Source organism: Cryptomeria japonica, chromosome 3, assembly GCF_030272615.1.
Source record: "Cryptomeria japonica chromosome 3, Sugi_1.0, whole genome shotgun sequence".
NCBI classification, from domain to species: Eukaryota; Viridiplantae; Streptophyta; class Pinopsida; order Cupressales; family Cupressaceae; genus Cryptomeria; species Cryptomeria japonica.
The window spans coordinates 675,905,350-675,926,850 of record NC_081407.1 but is presented as its reverse complement, the minus strand read 5'-3'; positions in this window follow the sequence as shown (position 1 = coordinate 675,926,850).

Sequence of the window (21,501 nt, the reverse complement as noted above, 5' to 3'; positions counted from 1 at the left end):
AGGTTCATCCTTGTTTACAATTCTTGCACTTTTCATATATTTAATTTTTGATATATTTAATGTATTATTCTTTAGGTGCTGTCAATGTTACTGTGCAAATGCCAAAGCTGCCTCATCAGAGGTCACCCTCACCTGTATTGCCGACTGCAATGTCAGCAACATGTATCATGCAGACATCCTCTAGTGCATGTCATATTGGCTCGCCCACTGTTGGTAGATCCCTCTTTTTCTCTATCTTCTGTCATGTGTTTATTTCCCTTCAAGCGTTCTTTCTTGAATTCTAATGCCATTTCATAGTGGATTCATTTTTTGCAGGAGGAGATGCACATGGGGATTTGCCATAGGCGACTACTGCTGATAACATAGCATCATTTCTTGGATCTTCTCGTATTGCTAGTACGGGAACATTGCAGGCCACATTCGTGGTGAGCAACGAAGAAATGCTTCCCTTAAAGATACAAAAGGTTCCAGGTACTTTTAAATTATTATTATATATACTCTAATTGTAATTTACTTTATGATCACTCATTTTGGACTAATATTGATCCCATGAATTTTTTGCAGGCAATGATATTTTCTATAAACATCTTAGTGACATTGCATTGCAAATATTTGGGCCCACCATACATAAAAGGTGGTACATCATATGTGAACTAACCCTTATCCACTTTTTATTTCATATCATTGCTAGAATACTTTTCGTTTGATCCATTTCTTAAAGTGTAATAAATGTAGCTTCAGTTCATTTCTGAATCTAACAGGTTTGTTTTTGCTTTAAAAGGTGGAATGACCAAGAAAAAAGGTTAAAAGATGAATTGATAAACCAAATGGTTGAGTGGCTTGGAAATGACACCATTGACAAAACCAAGCTCCTTGAAAAAGCTGGCACATATCTAAAGTATGTGAGGGGCCAATATAGGATCCATTTGGAGAGGAACCTAAAGTATGAGCATCCCCCCATGATTCCAGAGAGGGAGTGGAAGGACCTGATTTTGGATGCCAAGGAGAGAATTGAAAGGAAAAAAGGAAATACACCAATAGACACCAGAAGAAGGTACGAGATACTACTAAGAATGTAATTATGTACTAATTAATTACTCTTTATATTTATATAATCTAACATATTTCAAACTTTTTATAGACTAAGTGACACGTCAAAGGCAACCAAGGCAAGGCAAGAAAAGCATGGGCAACACAAACTCGGCTCTGGTGGTTACATGAAACTTGCAGCACGAATTGTAAGTATCTCATGTAAACTCCCATATTGTCTCAAAATATTAATAAATTGCAAACGTTTTTTTTTTATCAAACAATGCAAGCAAAATTCACGGTACCAAGCAAAAATGCAAGGCTCTAAATTCAATAGAGCGCCCACAGAAGATGACAAGACAATTGCCTACCAGCAAGGCTATTCAGCCGTAGCCGATCGGCTACGATAATTGAGTGGGCATACACAACATTCGAGTGCATCCATCACACATGTAAATATGGTAAATGGAAGTGGTTTCAAATTGAATACTTTACCAATAATCTAATTGATGTTGAGTTCCAACATAAAGTGACTATATTTGTTTTAAATAAGCAAGCAATGATAACAATGTGCATGCCATTGGAATGCAGCCTACTAATTGTGAAACACCACCTACACATGAAGGTCCGGATGTGCATCCCAGTAGTGGAGGTATTCATTTGCTACTCAAATTTATTTATTTAGCTATTAATACAATTAAACATCTTAATTTGTAATTAGAGTAGTAATTAATGTAACCTATCTTGTTAATATTTTAGAGCATGTAGTCGGTGGTGAGCAAGTGGAGCATGATTTGGGTACACAACCTCAAGAATGTGATGTTCCCCACTCAGGTGAAGAGGACCGTGGTGTTCAGCATGTTGAGGTCAAGGCTACACAAAATGATGTGGCCCCATCAGGTAAAGAGCACAACAATTATGTTCTCTAAATTAATGAAATACTTGTAACAATAATTTTTTTTTTTTTTTGAATTTAACCCATTTCTTTGTTATTGCAGAGGACCCCCCTTCGCTTCAGTGTCCTCATCCTCAGTATAGGACTAGGCATACATTGAGATCACGAGAAGTTCGCGGAACATCTATAGAGGGGGGAAATGATGAAGACATCGATGTTCCACTTAGTCTTTTCATAGCTTCAAAGAAAAAACAAAGAAAGAAATGATTGTAATCTAACTTATTTGATAATGACTGATTTTTATGTGTTAGTGAATGTAATTATGTGCTAGTTAATGGTTATGGATGATATGTGTTAATTAATATTGATGAATGTTGCATGTTAATTAATGTTAATCAATGTTATGTGTTAATGAACATTATGTAATATTAATGAATGAATGCTATATTTTATTAATGGTAGAAAGAATTAATGAATAAATATTATAAGATGTTAACGGGGAATTTAGAGTGATGTTTGGGGGGGGGGGGGGGGGGGGGGGCAAATGAGCTTCCACCTTCACGTGGTTGGCCCTGTTAAGTAGAGAACATTAAACTATTCTTGAAACCAAGCGAAGCTCAACAAGGCAACACACTTTTCAATATTTCATTATGTTGCACAGTTAATCTTATTGAATAATGTATATTGAATCTTAATTGCAGGGTCCAACAAAGCCAACATGAACAACAACACCACGAGTTGTTGGGTATAATGAACTCCCATATTGTCTTGTCTTTACACGAACAATATGAGTTGCTTCTAGTGTTCTTGTAAGTTTTTTTATTACAACTCCTAATTCTTGAGACTAAACTTTTTGTTCTTGATGTTTTTCACTAGTTGTCATAACCTCTGACTTTGATGCTTGTGCCTTAATAGAACTAGATGTTTCTTGTATGCATACTTGGTCAAGGACTGCATTATGATGTTATAGGGCTACAAACTAAGATTATTTATTGTATTGAGTTGCACATTTGACATGAGTTTCCCTATGACTGCTATGCACATTTATGTATATACACTATTTCTAGTCTGTATATTGATATTAATTTTGAGAAAATATTATAAAACTCAAAGTATTCTCCATAAGACTAGAAAAAAGCTCAGATAAATTTCTGCAGAGTTTTCTTACAATTACTTGCGATCATTTTTTTAGGATTCCTGGTATCCATTTATAATAGTATGGATGCATACAAGCTTTGGACCCTTCAAAAGAAAGTTTGTTACAAACAACTGATCATTTTCAAGAAGCGGTTATAAGTCCTTTTTAGCATATGTGGCTTCCTCTGCTTGTTGTTCTGTTGCAACCTCTTGTAACTGCTCCCGAGCATCTTCTTTCTGTCCCATATACTTATCTTTCCACTCCTAATACACATCATCACTAGGCCAAGTAAAACTAGCAATCTTCTGTTTCATATCTTCTAGCCACTTCCAAGTGACTCGTACATGCCCAATCTCTGTTTCTATGAAACCATAATGAGATTTCACGTTTTCAATTTCCTCAATTGTTTGGACAAATAAGGATGTGTCATCAGTACTAATAATCTGATTGATCCTTAGGGACAAATTGTGGTCCACCTCCTTTAACCAAGTCTTCTCTTCCTTTAGCTAGACAGGACCAATGAAACCTCTTGGAAACATTTCAAATTTATGATTTGAATATTCTTTCCTATAAAGTTGGGCTTTTCTTTTTATACCTGCTCCTTCCACTGAAAGAATATTCATCTCTTTTATAAACTCACATGTGGACCTTAGATTGTCATTCTCTTCTGCATCTGCATGGGAAGAACACATGAGCTCTAACTCTTTACCTCTAGGCACCCACTTATTCAGGATTGGTTCCAAAGTGGCTTCTTCTTCTCTCAATTTGATCAAAATCTCAAGAATCCTCTTCATATTTATGTATACATTGGAGGTTTTGACTGAGTCAGCAAACTTCAAGATGGTGGTTTTCACCTTCTCCTCATATTTGTTTGCATACAATGTTTGAGCTTGTTTCAATTTTTCCAACTAATGTTGGACATTTTCAAGTAATTGGGAACTAGAAGGCATAGGAGAAGGGGGATATTCAATGATGGGACTAGTAGGAGGGGGTCTTGCTGGAGAGGAGGCTATCATGAGTGTAGAAGATTCATCGGGATGATATTGACCTGCCAGTTGACTCTGGAGTCTAGCAATTATGCTGTCTCTGTTGGTTATTCCTTCTTTAGCATTATTGTAAGCTTTTAAAATAGTCTCCAACTTCAATTGGAGATTAGCCTTTTCTTGTGCCTCTTTCTCTGCCACCACAACACTGAATTTTGTAGTCTCTAGGACTGTGCTTGTAGCTGGCACTACCCCTGTGTCTTGGACTCTTTTAACTATCATGCCTCCTAAGAGGCTAGAATCTGATGCATCCTTCCTTCTTTTGTTTTCATCCTTCTTTAAAGACCACATGACAAGAGCAACATTATCTTTGTTGAATGTCACTCCTTCCATAGGCTTTGTTTCTTTCCTCACTGCATCAAGCACTAAGGCATCATCTATATCCCATTCAGGGAGAATCAACACACCAGCCTTTGCTACCATTTCTCTTCCTTTCTCAGGGGTGATTGCTTTGAACTCCTCTATCATTTCTTTCTTAACCTCTTCTTCTACCTGAGTTATATTTTTAAGAGGCTGTTCACTTTTCCTCTGTTCACATCTAGTCTTGAATTGATCAATATTTTGCTTCCATAGAAACTATATAAAAGCTCCTGATGTGACAAAATTACTGTCAGCTAGGAATTCTTCAGTAGCTTGCTTAACGGTAAGGTCCATTTCTTGTCCCTTTAACTCACCATTAGTCAAATCCATTTCAGGATTAGGTGGCTCTTCGGGCATCCCCTCTTGGGTCTCCTCATAGGTATAGGCAATCTCACCGAGACTCCCTAACTGCAATAATTGTTCAGCCACAACTTGTTCATCTCCAATGTGGATAGGAGACTAAGACGGAGAATATTGAGGCTCATCAGTTTCAATTTCCTTTCCCATTCTTTGCTTCTTAGGGGAATCCTGGATGTCAATGACATCTTCAATTTTCCTCTTCCCTTTTGAAGTGGAAGGCTCACCTATCATTGGCATTATCACAGTGTACTTTGACCTTTTGTGCATTACATAGTCACCAGGTGGGATATCTCTAGCAAAGGTAGGCTTAGCCAATACCATCTTAGCCTTATCAGGCTCATTTTGCATTATGGCCTCCCTCTTTTCTTTTAAGGTCTGCATGAGATCTTCAAAATAAAGAATCAGGAATTTTATTTTATCCTCAAATGGATTGAAGCTAGAAAGAGGGTCATAGCCAGTGTCAAATTGATGGATAAAATCAAGGGCTTTCTTATATGCCACCCACTTCTCCTTCTTCAGTTCTTGCTCATCTAAGCTGAATTCATTTCTAATCAGATCTTCTGGGAATTGAAATTGATGTGGCCTACCTCTGCACACTGCTCTTTTTCTGAACATGCCATTGAAAAAATCCTCGGGGTCTGCACATCTTGACACTGCAGTAGATAGCCTATATGGCTTAAAGAATTCTTCAAAAAATCTCCATCCACCCTTAGTGATCACAAAATGGTGAGCCATGGTAATAGTTGGGAAAATAGTCCCTTTACCTCTATTGGTTAGCTCTGCTTCTTGTACTCCCTCAATTTGTCTCAGGACTTCTGCAATCCCTATCTTCAATGGGACCTGATAGGGTAGTAAAAAGGGGGTGCCTCTAAATCCAAACACTCTAAAAATAGTAGACATAGGGTACAAATATATGTCTCCCCAATTGTGAACAATCTTGATATCCTCTGCAAACTCCTTTGGTCTGAGAAACTTCAAAAGAGCCTTAGGAATTCTAGGGTTTTCTCTGCATAGAAGAATCCTAATTTTAGATGCAAAGCATCTATCAAACTTTAAATAACTTGCATCTTCTCTATCCCAAGATAGAACAGTACTCCACAATTGCACTGACATCTCCTCTTTATCCTTGACCTTAATCAGGTCCATCTCCTTTCCAAAATAATCAACCCCTTTGAACAGAAACATATGCATTAACATGGAGTACCATCCAAATGGCCTATCCACCTTACCATTTTTGATTCCTACTAGCCCTTTATGAATTGCATCAGCAAGGTATGAGGCATAATCAAATGTTATTGCTAGGGAGGGGTTTAGAATTTGTGCAATCATTAACATATAATGGGTTGGCATATTCTTTTCAGCATCCTCTCCAAAAATCTGGCATAATGCCCAATACATACCCTTAGCTCTCAGAGTGAATAGGTTGAGAGAGAATGGTTCCATTGTGTTGGGGCCTACAACTGTTAACCCCCTTATCTTTACAAATAATTCTTTCAATGGGCCACTTCTAAGATGATCCCTTTGTGTGTTGTAAACCTGGGCTAACGACTCAAAGTTAATAGGTTCTAACAAATTGGAGGACTCATTGAGTTTAAACACTTTCCTGAATTCATCTTCATTTATCTCAATCAAGACTGATCCCTTTATGTTCCTGATGCATCTTGCCAGAGATTCATAATTTTGTGCAATCAGGGCTAACAGATCTACATCCATAAAAACACCTGGGACCACAAGCTTTCCTACATCCTGCTCCCATATGCCATTCAAAGGAGCTGGGGAATTCCTCTACCCAAAACCGACTTTGAAGAGTCCTAAGCCTAATAATCTTATTTCAGGGTCCCTCAACCAATTACCCTTATCATAAAGGCCATCTCCAATTTTTAGACGGGGGTTCTTAAGTACTAGCTCTTTGGCCTTAGCCCCAACATTGGTGGACATGGTTAATTGCTCTAAAAATTCATCACAGATATTTCGGTCCTAGTAATTCACTTTCCCTGTAAATTCTCTTCTGGGTGCCATTCTAGTCAAACAATTATACCACTAGAAGCTAGCACAGACCTCTAATGAAGTAATTCACATAGCAGTATTTGAGAACAAACCAAGAGTTATCAAGAAAAGCACAAGAAACCTGATTATTTGCCTGAAGAAAATCGCTTTGCAACAATTCGCTCTGCAACAAACTTCAATGAAACAATACTTAGCAATCAAGTTGATGTGGACTGAAAAGGGAAAGTTGGCATTTAAGTTTTTAGAAATTAACTCCGCATGCTTCGGCTTTCTTTTCAGAATTAAATTCGCCAAATCGAATTCAAAACTGGCTCCAACGGGTCATAATTTCTCTAAGTCTTTCCTCTATTTTGCTCTTTCGCTACTTCGCAGAACATAAAACCCATGCTCTTTTCTTTCGTGAAACAACGCTGGCCGTTGGATCTCGAGAACTTACATCGCCTTTATCTCTGTTTAATCTCTTTGCTTTAGTGTCAGGTCCTACCTCTTTTTTGCCACTTAGTGGAGTTTAACAGTCGTGCACTTTTCCTTCGCGAGGCCACACCAAGCGTTAGATCAAACTCAAATCACTCGGCCTTTAACTCCAACCGGGACCGTCAATCCTTTTAACTAACCGTGCCTCATCTTGATGACTAACAATTTTTGCCATTTCGCTGAGGTTAAGTTGTGGGCATCTTCGGGTCACGAAACAACGAGAAGCGTTGGATCAATCTTGAGATGAATACCTTTTAAGTGGGCCCTTTATCTGGGAATTACTTACCCCACTTGTTATTCGGTTAATAAATGCCACATGGCAGTTGGCCATTAGCCCTGGAAACTCCTTTTGGTTCCACCCTTAATCCGCCACGTGTTCCCTTTTACTATTCCCACATAACTGTCGGTTACACCTAGGCAGGCCCTCAACCACTTTTTTAAACCACGTGTCACATCACTCCTCCGTGTGATTTCCACCTATCTTTCGCGACTTCGCGAACATTATTCTTCGTTTGGCTTGTAGCCACGAAACCACGAGAACCGTTAGATCAAAATAGACCCAATATGCTTTTAACTTCATGCCATGCCTGTCCCTTGGGCCCATCGACCTTTTCGCTACTTCTCAATGACTAACTTGCTAGCATCTTATCTTCGCGAATTCATGTGAGCCGTTAGATCTCAAGAACTTGCTTGCTCTTTACTCTTTTCATAACAACCTTGCCCGGACCCACTGCATACCGCCAACTGAGTGCCTTGTCACCACCATGTCATGGCCAACTAGGGTTACCACATTTACTACCACTCTTAGCGGGACCCTCCACCTTTTCGCTATTTCATTGAAGGTATAGCTCATGCATCTCCCGACCATGAAACAATGAGAAGCCATTGATCTTTTTCCAATCTCTACAAAAAGCGGCAGCTGTTATGCCACGTCACTCCTTCGTGTGATTTCCATTTGTCTTTCGTGACTTCGCGAACATTATTCTTCGTTTGGCTTGCAGCCACCAAACCACGAGAACCATAAGATCAAAATAGACCTGATCTGCTTTTAACTTCATGCCATGCCTGTCCCTTGGGCCCATCGGCCTTTTCGCTACTTCGTAATGACTAACTTGCTAGCATCTTATCTTCGCGAATTCACGCGAGCCATTAGATCTTAAGAACTTGCTCGTTGTTTACTCTTTTTATGACAACCTTGCCTGGACCCACTGCATACTGCCAACTGAGTGCCTTGTCACCACCATGTCATCGCCAATTGGGGTTACCACATTTACTACCACTCTTAGCGGGACCCTCCACCTTTTTTCTATTTCGCTGAAGGTATAGCTCGTGCATCTCCCGATCACGAAACAACGAGAAGCCATTGATCTTTTTCCAACCCGATCATTCTTTAACCAAAGAAGACTGCTTATCTCTAGGACCCGCCAAACCCTTTCGCCACTTCGTGAAGGTTAATACATGTTCAACTTTATCTCATGAAACCACACTGTCCGTCCGATCAGATGAAACTTGATCGGTGTTTAGCTTTGGTCCAAACCTATATGCCGGGTCCACCTTCACCTTTCGCTACTTCACGGAAACTAAGTTTCCAGCACTTTTTGGTCGCGAATCAACGCGGGCCGTCAGATCAACAGAAAATCGCATGATACTTATAAGGCTCAACGGACATTAGAAAAGGCAGATTAAAAGCGAACAAGAATAAAATATTTAAAGGGACCACCTAGGTAAATGACAAGGGGAGAACACTTTTATGATAAATGGACCCATCGCTTAAGTGAATATAGTAACGCCAAATTAGAAACCAAAAGGGCTTTTCTCAGGTATTGAAGCGACTTAAAACCTAAACCCTGAACCCCTTAGGATTTAAAACAAATTGAAAGAACTTCCTTCCTTCGATGGCTCTTTTATATTTATTTTTTTTATAAAAATGATCATCGTCGGAATTACGATGAATACCAAGCTTTTGACCGACGACTTCTTTGACCATCGACAGAGTCCATTGGATTGTCGAATTTTCGACGGGCATGGCATCGTCAACCAATCCGATGCCGAGTTTTCGACAGTGGATTTTGTCGACACTCCGACAAAAATTTGTCGAAAATTCGACAAACGGCCATCGGAAATCAACTCCGAATGTCCTAGTGATAGATCTAATGGTGGATATTTTGTGTGCTTTGTTTGCCCTAGAAGACAACCCTATTTTATGAGGGTATTGTAATATGACCATGTATTGAGATATATTTGAAGAGTCTAATAGGTATTGAGTTGCCTTTAGATCTCTATAGGCGACTCTTGTAAGAAGCTTTCTCTGCAAGTATATTGTAATTTGTTGATTTTTGAATAATATATTGAGCGGCTTTTGGAGTGTGGGTTTTTTCTCTCAAAAGGGTTTTCCCCATGTAAATAATCGTGTTGTGGCATGCATGCTATTTATTTTTATTTATGTTAAATTTTTGTAACTATTGTAAAGATTTATAAATTTTTTCCATTACCCTCCTCTCAAGGTTTCTGTAGGAAGTTGTTCCACTATTTAACTTCCTTACAAGTTTATCACTATTATAAGCATTGACTATCTCCACTAGTTGACAACTCTTCAAAAAATTCTTTGTTGCATTCCAAAATATTTCACATATTGTCACTTCAAATATCATTTTTCAATTATTCTCTATAAAATATCAAACTATGCCTTATAGATTATTCTCTTATCTAGATACTTCTCTATTTGGTCTTTTCTTAATTATTTTAGAATATGTTCCATTAGTTATTGAAAAATCACATGTGCTTCCTAGAACCTATCAAACATTGATACTAGCATATTTGTAGCAAACTACTCAATATTCTTGTGAAATGTAATGGAGAGGATAAAACTTATTAGCTACAAGATGCATAGTTTTTTCTTGTACATCATTTAGATATTGTACAACATGCCTCTTTTTGGGGGTTATCCCTATTGTTTAAAATTATATCCATGGTGAAAATATTGTCCACACCTTTTCCTATCTGTATTATTTCATAACTACACTCTACCCTTCGATGAATACAATCATGTTTCATGTGATAATAGTTCTGGTACAACCCTTGCCACTATTACAGTCAAAATTTCCATTCATCATACTTTGTGACTATTATAAGACCAAAATTTAGACTTTCTTTTGATCTTTATCATTATCATATCTTTGTTTCATTAAAAGGACAACTCAAAAAGTTGGTTTATTGCATGCAAAACTTCATGGTGATAAAATTCCTCTTAATAGTCTTCAATCACATGTAATCACTATTATGAATATCCTTATCATTTATCTTTTATGACTACCATGTTCATGTCATGGAACCTTGACAACATCATCATATAGGGATTTATTAATGACATAGACTCAAAATTTCTCACTTATATTTTGCCACACATTCCTACTCGTTTCTATATAGAGACTTTCTTCTTGTTTCTTATAGTCTTCATAACCATTTCATAAAACTTTCATAATGCATGTATTAGGGTATATTATTATGTGATTATCCTTTGAGGGACTATCATCCCTAAAATTTACCATTATGAGCTACCATATTGTTACTGCATCATTTATCCTTCACAACATGAGTAAATCACCCTATAAAATTTCATTCGGAGTCCTTGTCTTTCTTGCAATGCCTTGGTTCAAGCCTTAGTCCGTTTGTAAATTGTCTTTAAATAAAAAATTCTGAGTTTTAGTAATTGGTCGAACTTTGTGAACACATTGAACCATTTCAAACCAGGTTCATTAGCTTCATTTAGGTTCTGCGGGTTCTTAGGTGTCTTGGGGGTTTTTCATACTAACAATCTTTTAAAGTATTTTGCAGCGGTTCTTTATTGGTCTCGTTTGGTGATGTGTTATATCATCTCTCCAAGCGTTGAACTCTTTGAACCTAGTTCAAAAGGTTCAGACGTGTTCAATATGTTCAACACAGTTCAAATGGTTAGTAGCACATGACATAGTCCTTTCAAAAAAGATTTCTCCTTGGAGCGGTGTACGCCTTGAACTACGTGAACCTCAATGAAGTTTGTTTAGAATGTTCATGTGTGTTCAAATTTGGTGGGTCCCATGAGTTAAAATATTTGATGGTGCATTAATTGCCAAGTATGAGGAAGGCGAACCATATCTTGGGTGACGTCAATTGTTGGAGTTTCGAAGCAAGTAATCATTTCAGGAACTGGTGGTTATTTCAAAAATGCTGCCATGCATTCAATGCATGCGTGTGATGTTCAATCCACAAGCTCAATACCCTTAAAACTGACGATTGAAATTATTGCACTTAATAAGTCCATATTATTACTCCTGCTATAAGGTATCAGAGGATTTACTCTTTGAAAATTTGTTCCTCGTCACTGCGGTGTTAAATTTCTTGGATAGAAGGTTTGTTTGCTGGTAGTCGTCTGGTTTCTCTCAACTGTGAAGGTGAGTCCATTTCTTGTCCTCTCCAGTGATTTTTACCTGCATTTCTTCTCTTGTAGTACAGTTTGCTGAAGGAAAAGAAGGCTATGTCATTCATGAATTATGAAGTCCACATTGCACCTGTTCGAGAATGTTTTTAGTCTTGCATGTACAGAGCCCATAGTCAGTGATACCGGCCTTAAAGGGGAAAATCTTGAAGTTTTAAAAGAAAGGGTGTTCAAGGGAATTGATGGTTCTTTTGGTGTGGAAGTATTGAGTAGTGGTCTCATAGAGGCGGCAACCTTTCCCCCAACTATCCCTTGCCCAAAATTGGTTAGGGAATGTATTGCTAGGTATGATCCAGCCTCCGAAACCATCAGGAGAGACAGTGGTGAAACCCTCCTTGCCATTAACTGTGAAGTAATTTCCTATGTTTTCAAGCTACTTGACTACCAGTTCTCAAACTTTTCTCCCACCCAATCAATCACCGAGTTCAATGCAGACAGAACCAGGCACCGAAATAATGTAGCAAAATATTGGTTGAAGGTTCCTCAAAGGGGTGGTTCCAGATTGCCTAAGAATCCCAATAAGAATCATATGCAGTCTCATGTTCACAATGTCATGTTACTGTTACACCAAGTCAGAGGCTCTGCGGAAGCCTACAGTTTCGACGAATGGATTTACTGCTATGTGCAGCAAGTATTAGAAGGGAAGCAATACCTTGATTGGGCAGAGCTAATTGTCGATTCAATGAGGGAGCAGTTGAGTATGGCCAAACAGTTTAAGTAGAATTTCTTCATGTCTTCGTATCTTATATACTATTTGGCGTGTGTTAAGGAGATAGTTGGAATACCTAGACAGCCCAGTGAGGAGGAGGTCCCCGTATATGATTTTTACCCTATGTTGCAAAAGGATAATGCCTTGCAATACTTTAGGAGTGTAAACAATGCCTTTCTAGGAGATTTGTGCTATGAATTAAAGAATATGAAAACCAAAAGAATTTTTGAGGATGCACAGACATTGGTGAAGAGGTTTGGTAGCTTCTTTATCCAGTTCCCTCGCTTCTACTATATAAGGATAGGCGGTTTTGAGGAAGAGCCCTTCAAGCTTCCTCATTTTTGTTCAGATTATTTTGTTTTAGCAGAGGTATGTAGGCAGCTAACTACTGTGATTAAAAAGGCTCAACCCAGGGACAAATGGGAGAGTCATTTTCCCATTCAGTTAGGTATGCTATCTTGTAGTTCAATGTCGGATGCTTTGAGTATTGGAGTGGACCTGAAGAACTTCAATTTTCCCCTGTACCATGAAAGGAAAGGTTTTCATAATAAGGGTTTCTCCCAAAGTCTTGGTCTAATGCCATATCTCCCAATTCCACAATTAGAGGACTTCTGGGAGGATTGCAGTGATGAACTCGAGGTGTTCAAAAGGGGAAATATGAGGATGGTGTTGGAGTGAGTTATTTCATTGCAGGTAAAGCTTGACATAGACCGAAGTGTCCTATATCAATTGGAGTGAGGAAGAAGAGGACGATATACAGCTGAAAACAAAAAGGGTTTTGGAGAGAACCGTAGAATGGATTGAAAGGAAGAAAGTAGTGAAATTAGGCACCAAGTCTAACTCTACGAGAAATAGTGAGGTTACTCTACGTTCACCAAAGCATTTTTCTAATGATGCTTCTATGCCTATTCATGCAGGTAAGGATAAAAAGTTGCCTTAGGTTAGGCACAAGTCTAATCCAGCTTTGGATTTCTCCACTCCTCGACATACTAGGTCACGAAGTGCTGCTCAGAGAAGGATGGATCAAGCTAAGGATACAGAGGTGAAGGATAATATTCTGGAAGCTTAGATATTTGAGGTTGAAGATCTGGACAGTGACGTTGCTAATGCCCTAGATTCCCATGCAGTTACCATAGCTATGACACCACCCTCCAAAATGATCAAAGGAGCAACTAGTTCCAGCGCAACCCCTAAGTGGCTGACCACTTCGGTGAATAGAAAATGGAGTTCCATTCTCGTGACTATTCCAATTCAAGATATGGTCGTTAAGTACACAGAGAAGGGCCCCAAGCCAAAAAGGTTCAAAACAACTACTCGACTAGATAGTGATGAAGGGACCGGAAAGTGGGTTGCCGAGATTTCCTCATACAAACCCAAGGAAGAGGACAAGGAAGTTAGCACAGAAGATTTTGAGGTCACTAAGGTGGAGCTGGGAAACATGAGTAGAGATTCAGATAACCATTTCTTCTAGGTATCCGCAAAGAAAATGCTCACTAGGTCGGAGAAAGATGGGTGAGAAAAGAGAGAGCTAAAGCGGCATATAAGCATCCTTGCTCAATTCATTGACAACATCGGTTGCTTCGGAGCACTTCCTATATCCCACACTACAAGGAGTTTTGATCCTACTTCACCAGAAAATAAAAAGCTAATGAGTCAGGTTCAACGAGCTAAAAGCATTGCAGATGCTGTTGAAAGATGGATTGAAGGAGTAATTAAAGACGGAGAAAAGTATATCACAAACTCCCAGAAATTATGTGATGAGATGTAGAGCCTCATTGCAGAGATTCAAAACTAGGTTTTGCCATAGGAGAAAGAGGAACACAAATGGAAGAATGTCTTGCCTATGTTCAGTAAAATAGAAGAATACCGAGCTACCAAGTTTTTGACAGAACATTCAATCAAGCTGGTAGCAGATGAATGTCAACTCTTCGTGCTAAAGAAGACCATAATGTGGCAGGTGCTCACCTTCAAATTTGTGATCTCCGATGCTAAGGCTTCTGTGTATGAACTCCAAGACCTCCAATGTAGTTTAGTTAATGACAACAAGGTGGTTAATCTTGACCATTATCGGCAGTTGGGGATTTGCGGGCTGAACACGCAGGATGCGATAAAAGTTTTCAGGATATACATGGAGAAAATCAAAGCCAAGGGTAGTTTCACTCCTGAGGATATAACACAGGTTGCTCAGATCAAGTCCATGACATTTATTAGTAACGATCAGTTACTGAAGCATGCCAAAAGGATGGTGAAGCACATATGGAACAAAGAAGTGGCCAAGGCAAAACTCAATGCTATGAAGGTTCTGAACCAATCAATAATCCAGGAACTCGCAATTGTCCACGACGCGCAAAAAAGTGGAGAAGAAGATGATGATTGCAAAGCAGTATAACGCATTGATCAAGGCCCTATTTTTATGTATCTTTCATGTTTATGCAAAAGACTTCGGGACATCTGTCCCAATTATACTCTGTTAGTTTCATAACCGATTTAGAGGAGGTCAGGTTTTCAGGGAGACCTCCTCTATTCTAAAAACTATAAATTAGACTAAGATGGATGGAATAAGGGTTAGATTTTGGTTAGAATTTTGGGAGTTTTTACTTAGTTTCTTTTTGTTTTGAGAAGTGTTGTTTTGTTGAAGGAAGTCATCAGACTTTAAAGATCTAGAATTGAAAAGGGTTTTATAGTTGTATTGATTGTGTCTTTGTTACATAAGATATATATATATATATATATATATATATATATATATATATATATATATATATATATATATATATATATAAAGGATCATACTGTTTTGCGAGAAAGAGAAACCTTTGAGTTTTGAATCTGCGTAGTGATATATCTTTGCATATGTTGATCTAAATCAAATGATAGTGATCGCCTTTCCAATGCAGAATATTATTATTTTTCTGAGTTTCCTTCCTGTGAATGTTTAAAAGATTCGTGTTTTGAAAGGAGATTTCCTCTCTCTTAACTGGTTTTATGAATTGTAAAACCGGTGTTTTGAACTTTGTTTCAACCACTTCTATTTCTCGTATTGAAGCATTAAGAAAAACTTATTTTTCCTTGAAATATGTTTAGATCATTAGCCTGTCATCTAAGAACGAGGTAGTAGCCTTATGTGCTTTCAGGTTAAAAGCATACCAATTGAAAATAAAATAGATTATTCCTTGAATAACTAATGAAGGGAGTTGTACCTATCATAAAAATTCAGAGGGAAGTAGTATATGTTACACTTACTCAACTGTATAGTGAACTTTTGTCTTTAAAAGAAGGTGACAGAGTGAAAAATTCATTAATTTAAAGAAAGGAAAAATCCGTTCGCTAACAGATTTTTGGTGACTCTGGTGGGGAGAAATAAGTCGAACATTCAATAGACCAGCATGCCATGGGCATGATAGAATTGAACTCATAATCAGCAATATCCACAGTTTTGCTTTGTTTGAGACTAATTTCCATAACTCAGGAACATCGTTGAGGTTGAAAGTTTTGCTTAGAGATCTTAGGAACCCTAGGGGTGACAACACTGGATTCTCGTCCTTATACCAGATCACAAAGGAGAGAGGGAGTAATTGATAATTATTTTGAGGAATTGCAAGGGTTATCATTTGCCACAAATTTCACTCCCAAAAGAAATGCTAAAAGTAGGCCTTCCTCTCCTACCAGGATCACTCCTATACCTTCCTCTTCAAGCCATTGGCAGGCACTAACGCTTACTAGAGTTCAAGCTCCTCCTCTTGTAACTATTTACCCTGTTTTTATTATGGCCCAGCCATGGGGTGCCGCAGTCGGGCCTCTTTCCCTCGGAGCTCATAATCCACTTCCAAAAGGAGCAAAGGATGTTCTACCTAGGTTTAATGGAGATGGAAAAGTCTCAGTTGAGGAACACTTGAATTATTTTAATGTAGCTACTAGGATACTGGTGGTACAATTTGAGGATGTGGCTGTTAGGATTTTTGCTCAAACTCTTATTGAAGGGGTAGCGGATTGGTTTAGGCATCTACGAGCGGGATCTATAACTGATTGCAACTAATGAAAATCTCTTTTGAGAAAAGGTTCAAGAGCGTTGATGATGAACACTCACTACTGGCTCAGCTCACACAAATGAAAAAAGAAATTCATGAGCCAATGAGGGACTATGTAGCCAGGTATAATAAGATTATCCATAAAATTCCCCAGGCTAAAAGACCAACTGCTGACAATCAACAATGTTTCTTTATAAACTCCATGCCTCCCGATGTTGGTTTTCATCTTAGAAGAAATAGGGCAATTGATCTCGAGACTGCACAAAATGAAGCTATAGAACTTGAAGATGACTTAATAACAGCCGGGAAATGGAGAAAGGATGTGTAAATTCATCAAGGTCAACCCCAAGCTTCCAACTCTTCAACTGATCCAGTTGTTCAAAGGCTAGTCAATGATATGATTGCTTTGAAGAGGTAGATACCGAATCCTGGAGTTTCCTACCCACAACCCTATCAAGATATAAGCAGAAAACCCCAAACCAGTATAATTATGGACGGTCTTTGCAGTTGCCTGCTGCCCCGCAAATATTGAAAATAGAGGCTCCTCCCGAGAAGGGTGCTATGTGCTCTTTTCACCTCACTATAGACCATGATGGAGGTTCTTGTCTGGATATGATAAGACATGTTCAAATGAAAAACACAAAGGATGAACTAGGTGAGTTCTCTGAAGCAGAGAAAATTCAAGAGGTACCTGGCGACTCTGGATCATTCTACCTTGAATACAAGTCAGATTCAGAAAGAGGTTGTAATATTTTGGCAGCTCTTGAAGATCCTGCATGTGCAATCCTTACAAGAAATCAACGAAGCTCCCAACTTGCTCCTTTTGTGAGCTCGTCTGGAGCTAATTACAAAGGTAAAGACCCCACAAGTAATGGTTTTCCTTCTCATGCAAAGACCCCTGAGGTTAAGATTTTGCAAAGGAATCTCAAAAGTAAAAATACTTCTTCTCCTTCCCCCTCCTTTGACATAATTGAGTTTTGTAAAGCTTCGACTATTCAACTTTCCACTACAGAATATTTGAAACTGAACCCGAAGGAACTAGACAAACTGGTCAAGTATGTAAAAGGAGATTCTTCTTCAGACTCCTCAGCGCATGAATGTTTGGGGCTTAGTGATTTGTTTACTGTTGAAAAACATGTGTCTGTCCCATGCCCTTCCACTAACGTGGTTAATCCCTATGCTTTTCATAATGCTGAAGATAGGCTTGAAATTAAGGTTCTGAAACCCAAACCTTTCTACATATCCCTTCTACTGAATGATCAAAAGCTTAGCAATTGTATAATAGATTCAGGAGCATCAGATAACATAATGCCTTCATCTGTTGCTAGGTCCTTAGGTTTAACTCTTACTAAGACATTTGGGAGATGTTATTCAATGGATGGAAAGCAGGTCCCTCTTATTGGACAGGTAAAGGATGTCCAGGCAGTGCTAGCAGCATGTCCTGATAAAAGGGTAAAATTGACTATTCTGGTTGCTGACATTCTAGCAAGTTATGGGATGCTTTTGAGTAGAAATTTTTGTAAGGAACTTGGAGGTGAAATTAAGATGGAGTGGTCGGAAGCTATCATTCCACTCAAGAAATAGAAAATCAAACTTGAACCTGAACTGAAAAATAACAGTCTTTCCCTTTGATAATCCTAAGGCTCAGATTCTGTTTCAAGACTGTGAATTTGGAAACTATCTCATCCTTGCACTTGATGGAAAAGAGTTTAAAGAAGCAGTTGATGAAGATGGCGGATTGTGGCATATGGAATTTGATGGAAGTTGTGCCAATTCTGGCTCCGGAGCCGGGGTAGTTTTGCTCTCCCCAAATGGTAACATTTTTCCTTTTTCTTTCAAGTTGGATTTTAAGAATACTAATAATAATGCGGAGTATGAGGCATTATTGTTAAGATTAAATGAAGCCAAGTGTAAAGGTATTAAATTTCTCAAAGTTAGGGGGGATGCGGAGCTGATTGTCAGACAGGTGAGAAATGTCTATTTAGTTAAAAATGATAGATTGAGACATTATAGAAATAGAGTTTGGGATGAGATAGAATTAGTTGATGCCTTCTCGATTGAAGCTATACCAAGGGATTAAAACACTAGGGCAGATTCGTTGGACGTTTCAACCTCTCTTTTGTTACCACACCCAGACTTTAAGGATGATTCATATAGGATTGAAATGATTTATAGGCCTAGTGTCCCTGATAATGTAAGACATTAGCAAGTATTTCATACAGATGCTCAGATCAAAGACTTTCTGGAATGTGCTCATTCATTCTCCCAATCATATTTTGAAGGTTCTAAAAATAATTGCAAGGAATTTAGTTCGAATTCAAGTGTTGATTCTGAAAACAATTTCATTCAGCTTAAAGGGAACAAAATTCCGAAAGGGCTAGTGAATTTGGAGAGATTTTTCACCCGAAATGATGCGTTCATAGGCAAGAAATCTCTTGAGGATGACGGGAAAGGAAGTTGTGAAAAGATTAATCTAGGTGATGAATCTAATCCTAAGGTGGTAACAGTTGGCAAATGTTGCTCCTCTGAGGAAAAATGAATTCTTAGTGGGCTATTGAAGGAATACATTGATGTTTTTGCTTGGTCCTATGATGATTTGAAGGAGTTTAGGGATGGGCATTTTCAACATCAAATCCCATTGAAGCCTGGCGTTTCTCCTTTCAGATAGAAATTGAGAAATTTTAATCCCATGATGGCAGACGCAATTTTTAAGGAAGTAGATAAAATGCTTAAAGCCAGAATCATATATCCAATTTATCACTGTACTTGGGTAGCCAACATTGTGCTCGTGAGGAAGAAGAATGGGGAGATTCGGATTTGTGTAGATTTTCGTAACTTGAATCAGGCAAGTCTTAAGGACAACTACGCTTTACCCAATATGGATCATATTTTGCAGATGGTATCTGGGTCAGAAATGATGTCAATGCTAGATGGTTTTTCTGGTCACAATCAAATTAGTGTTGCAAAGAATGAATAGACAAAGACAACCTTCATCACTCCGTGGGGAACATTCGCATATAATCGTATGCCATTTGGTTTAATAAATGCTGGAGCAACCTTTCAGAGGGCTATGGATTCTTCTTTTAAGGATTTTTGTGACAGAATTATTGTTGTTTACCTAGACGACTTGACAGTGTTTTCTAAAGAAAGGAAGAATCATCTCAAGGATCTGAGGGTATTTCTGCAACGCTGTCATGAGCATGGAATCTCCTTGAACCCAAAGAAGTCAGTTTTTTGTGTAACTGAGGGTAAATTATTGGGGCATATCATTTCAAAAGAAGGTGTCAATATTGATCCGGAGAGAGTCAATGTAATTCAATGTCTCAACTTGCCTTCAAATCGGACTGGAGTAAGGTCTTTCTTCGGCCAGGTGAATTTCTTAAGACGGTTCGTGCCCAAATTTGCGAAAACTACCAAACATATCATTAGCCCGTTGAGCGAAAGGCATCCTTTCAAATGGACTGAAGAAGCCAAAGAATTTTTTGAAAAAATTAAGGGTTCAGTTGCAAATGCACCTACTCTCATCAACCCGGATTTCAAAAATGATTTCATTTTATACTGCTACACCTCAGAACATACAATGTCTGAAATACTGTTACAGATGGATGAATCTGGGATAGAAGCACCTATAGTGTTCATGAGTGTTCCACTCAAGAAGCATGAGCTTAAGTATTCGCTTTAAGAGAAACAAGCCTTTGTTGTGGTCAAAGCTGTAAAACAGATTTGGTATTACATTTTGCACTCACTCAGTGGTTTTTGTTCCAAATTCCGTAGTGAAAAGCATTTTAACTCAGCAATAGGTTGGACTCAATAAAAGAGCAACATGGGTAACAAAAATCCAGGAATATGATCTAGACATTCGCCCTACAAAGACAGTCAAAGGACAAGACTTATGTAAATTGATAGCAGAAAATAAGGTTGAAACAGGAAAAGAGTTACCATTGACCCTGTTCATTGGATTACAAGATACCTAGTTTTCCGATGTGGCTTACTATTTGACTTATGACAGCTGCCCAAGTCATTTGTCAGCAAAGGAGCAAAGGAATCTTAAGTTAAAGGCTGCTAAGTATGTTATTTGGTAGGATGTCCTATACAAAAAAGGTTTAGATGGAACATACTTAAGGTGTCTGGATAAGCCTCAACAACAAAAGCTTCTGGAGGTTTATCATGATGGAGCCTGTGGTGGGTATTTCTCATCCTCTATAACTGCCTTTAAGATTTTAAGGAATTGCTTTTATTGGCCTGGCATGCTTCGAGATGCATATATTTATGTTAAGGAATGTGAAAAATGTCAACTCTTTTCCGGGAAACCACATTTAGCGGCTCTACCTCCAAGGCTTGTGGTAATAGATGAACCTTTCAAATAGTGGGGTATTGATTTCATTGGGCTGATAAATCCTCATTCCAGTGCTGGGCATATGTACATTTTGACAGCAACTGATTATTTTACCAAGTGGGTGGAGGCTATTCCAACCCAAAAGGCAAACTCAGAGGTCGTGTGTAACTTTCTCAAAGATTGCATCCTGGTCCGTTTTGGAGTTCCTCAAAAGATTGTTGCAGATAAAACATCTTATTTCTCCTCTGAGGAACTAAATATGTTTTGCTATGAACATCAGATTACCCTCTCACATTCCTCTGATTACTTTCCACAGGGTAATGAACTGGGAGAATCAAGCAACAAGAACCTGATAGCGATTATGAAGAAGTTAGTTGACGAAAAATGCTCGAAATTGGCATAAGAAGGTATATGAAGCTTTATGGGTAGACAGAATTATGCCCAAAAGAGCCATCAGAATGACACCTTTTGAGCTTGTGTATGGGATTGGTGCAAAACTTTCTTTACCCCTGGAATTGTCAGCAGCCAAGCTTCAGACAGTAGTAGAGGATTCTTTTTTTCAGAATGCTCTAGAGAAGAGGATTATGTATCTAATGAAGTTGGAGTGTAATACTCCTACTAGTTTGAACTCATTAGACTCATATTTTA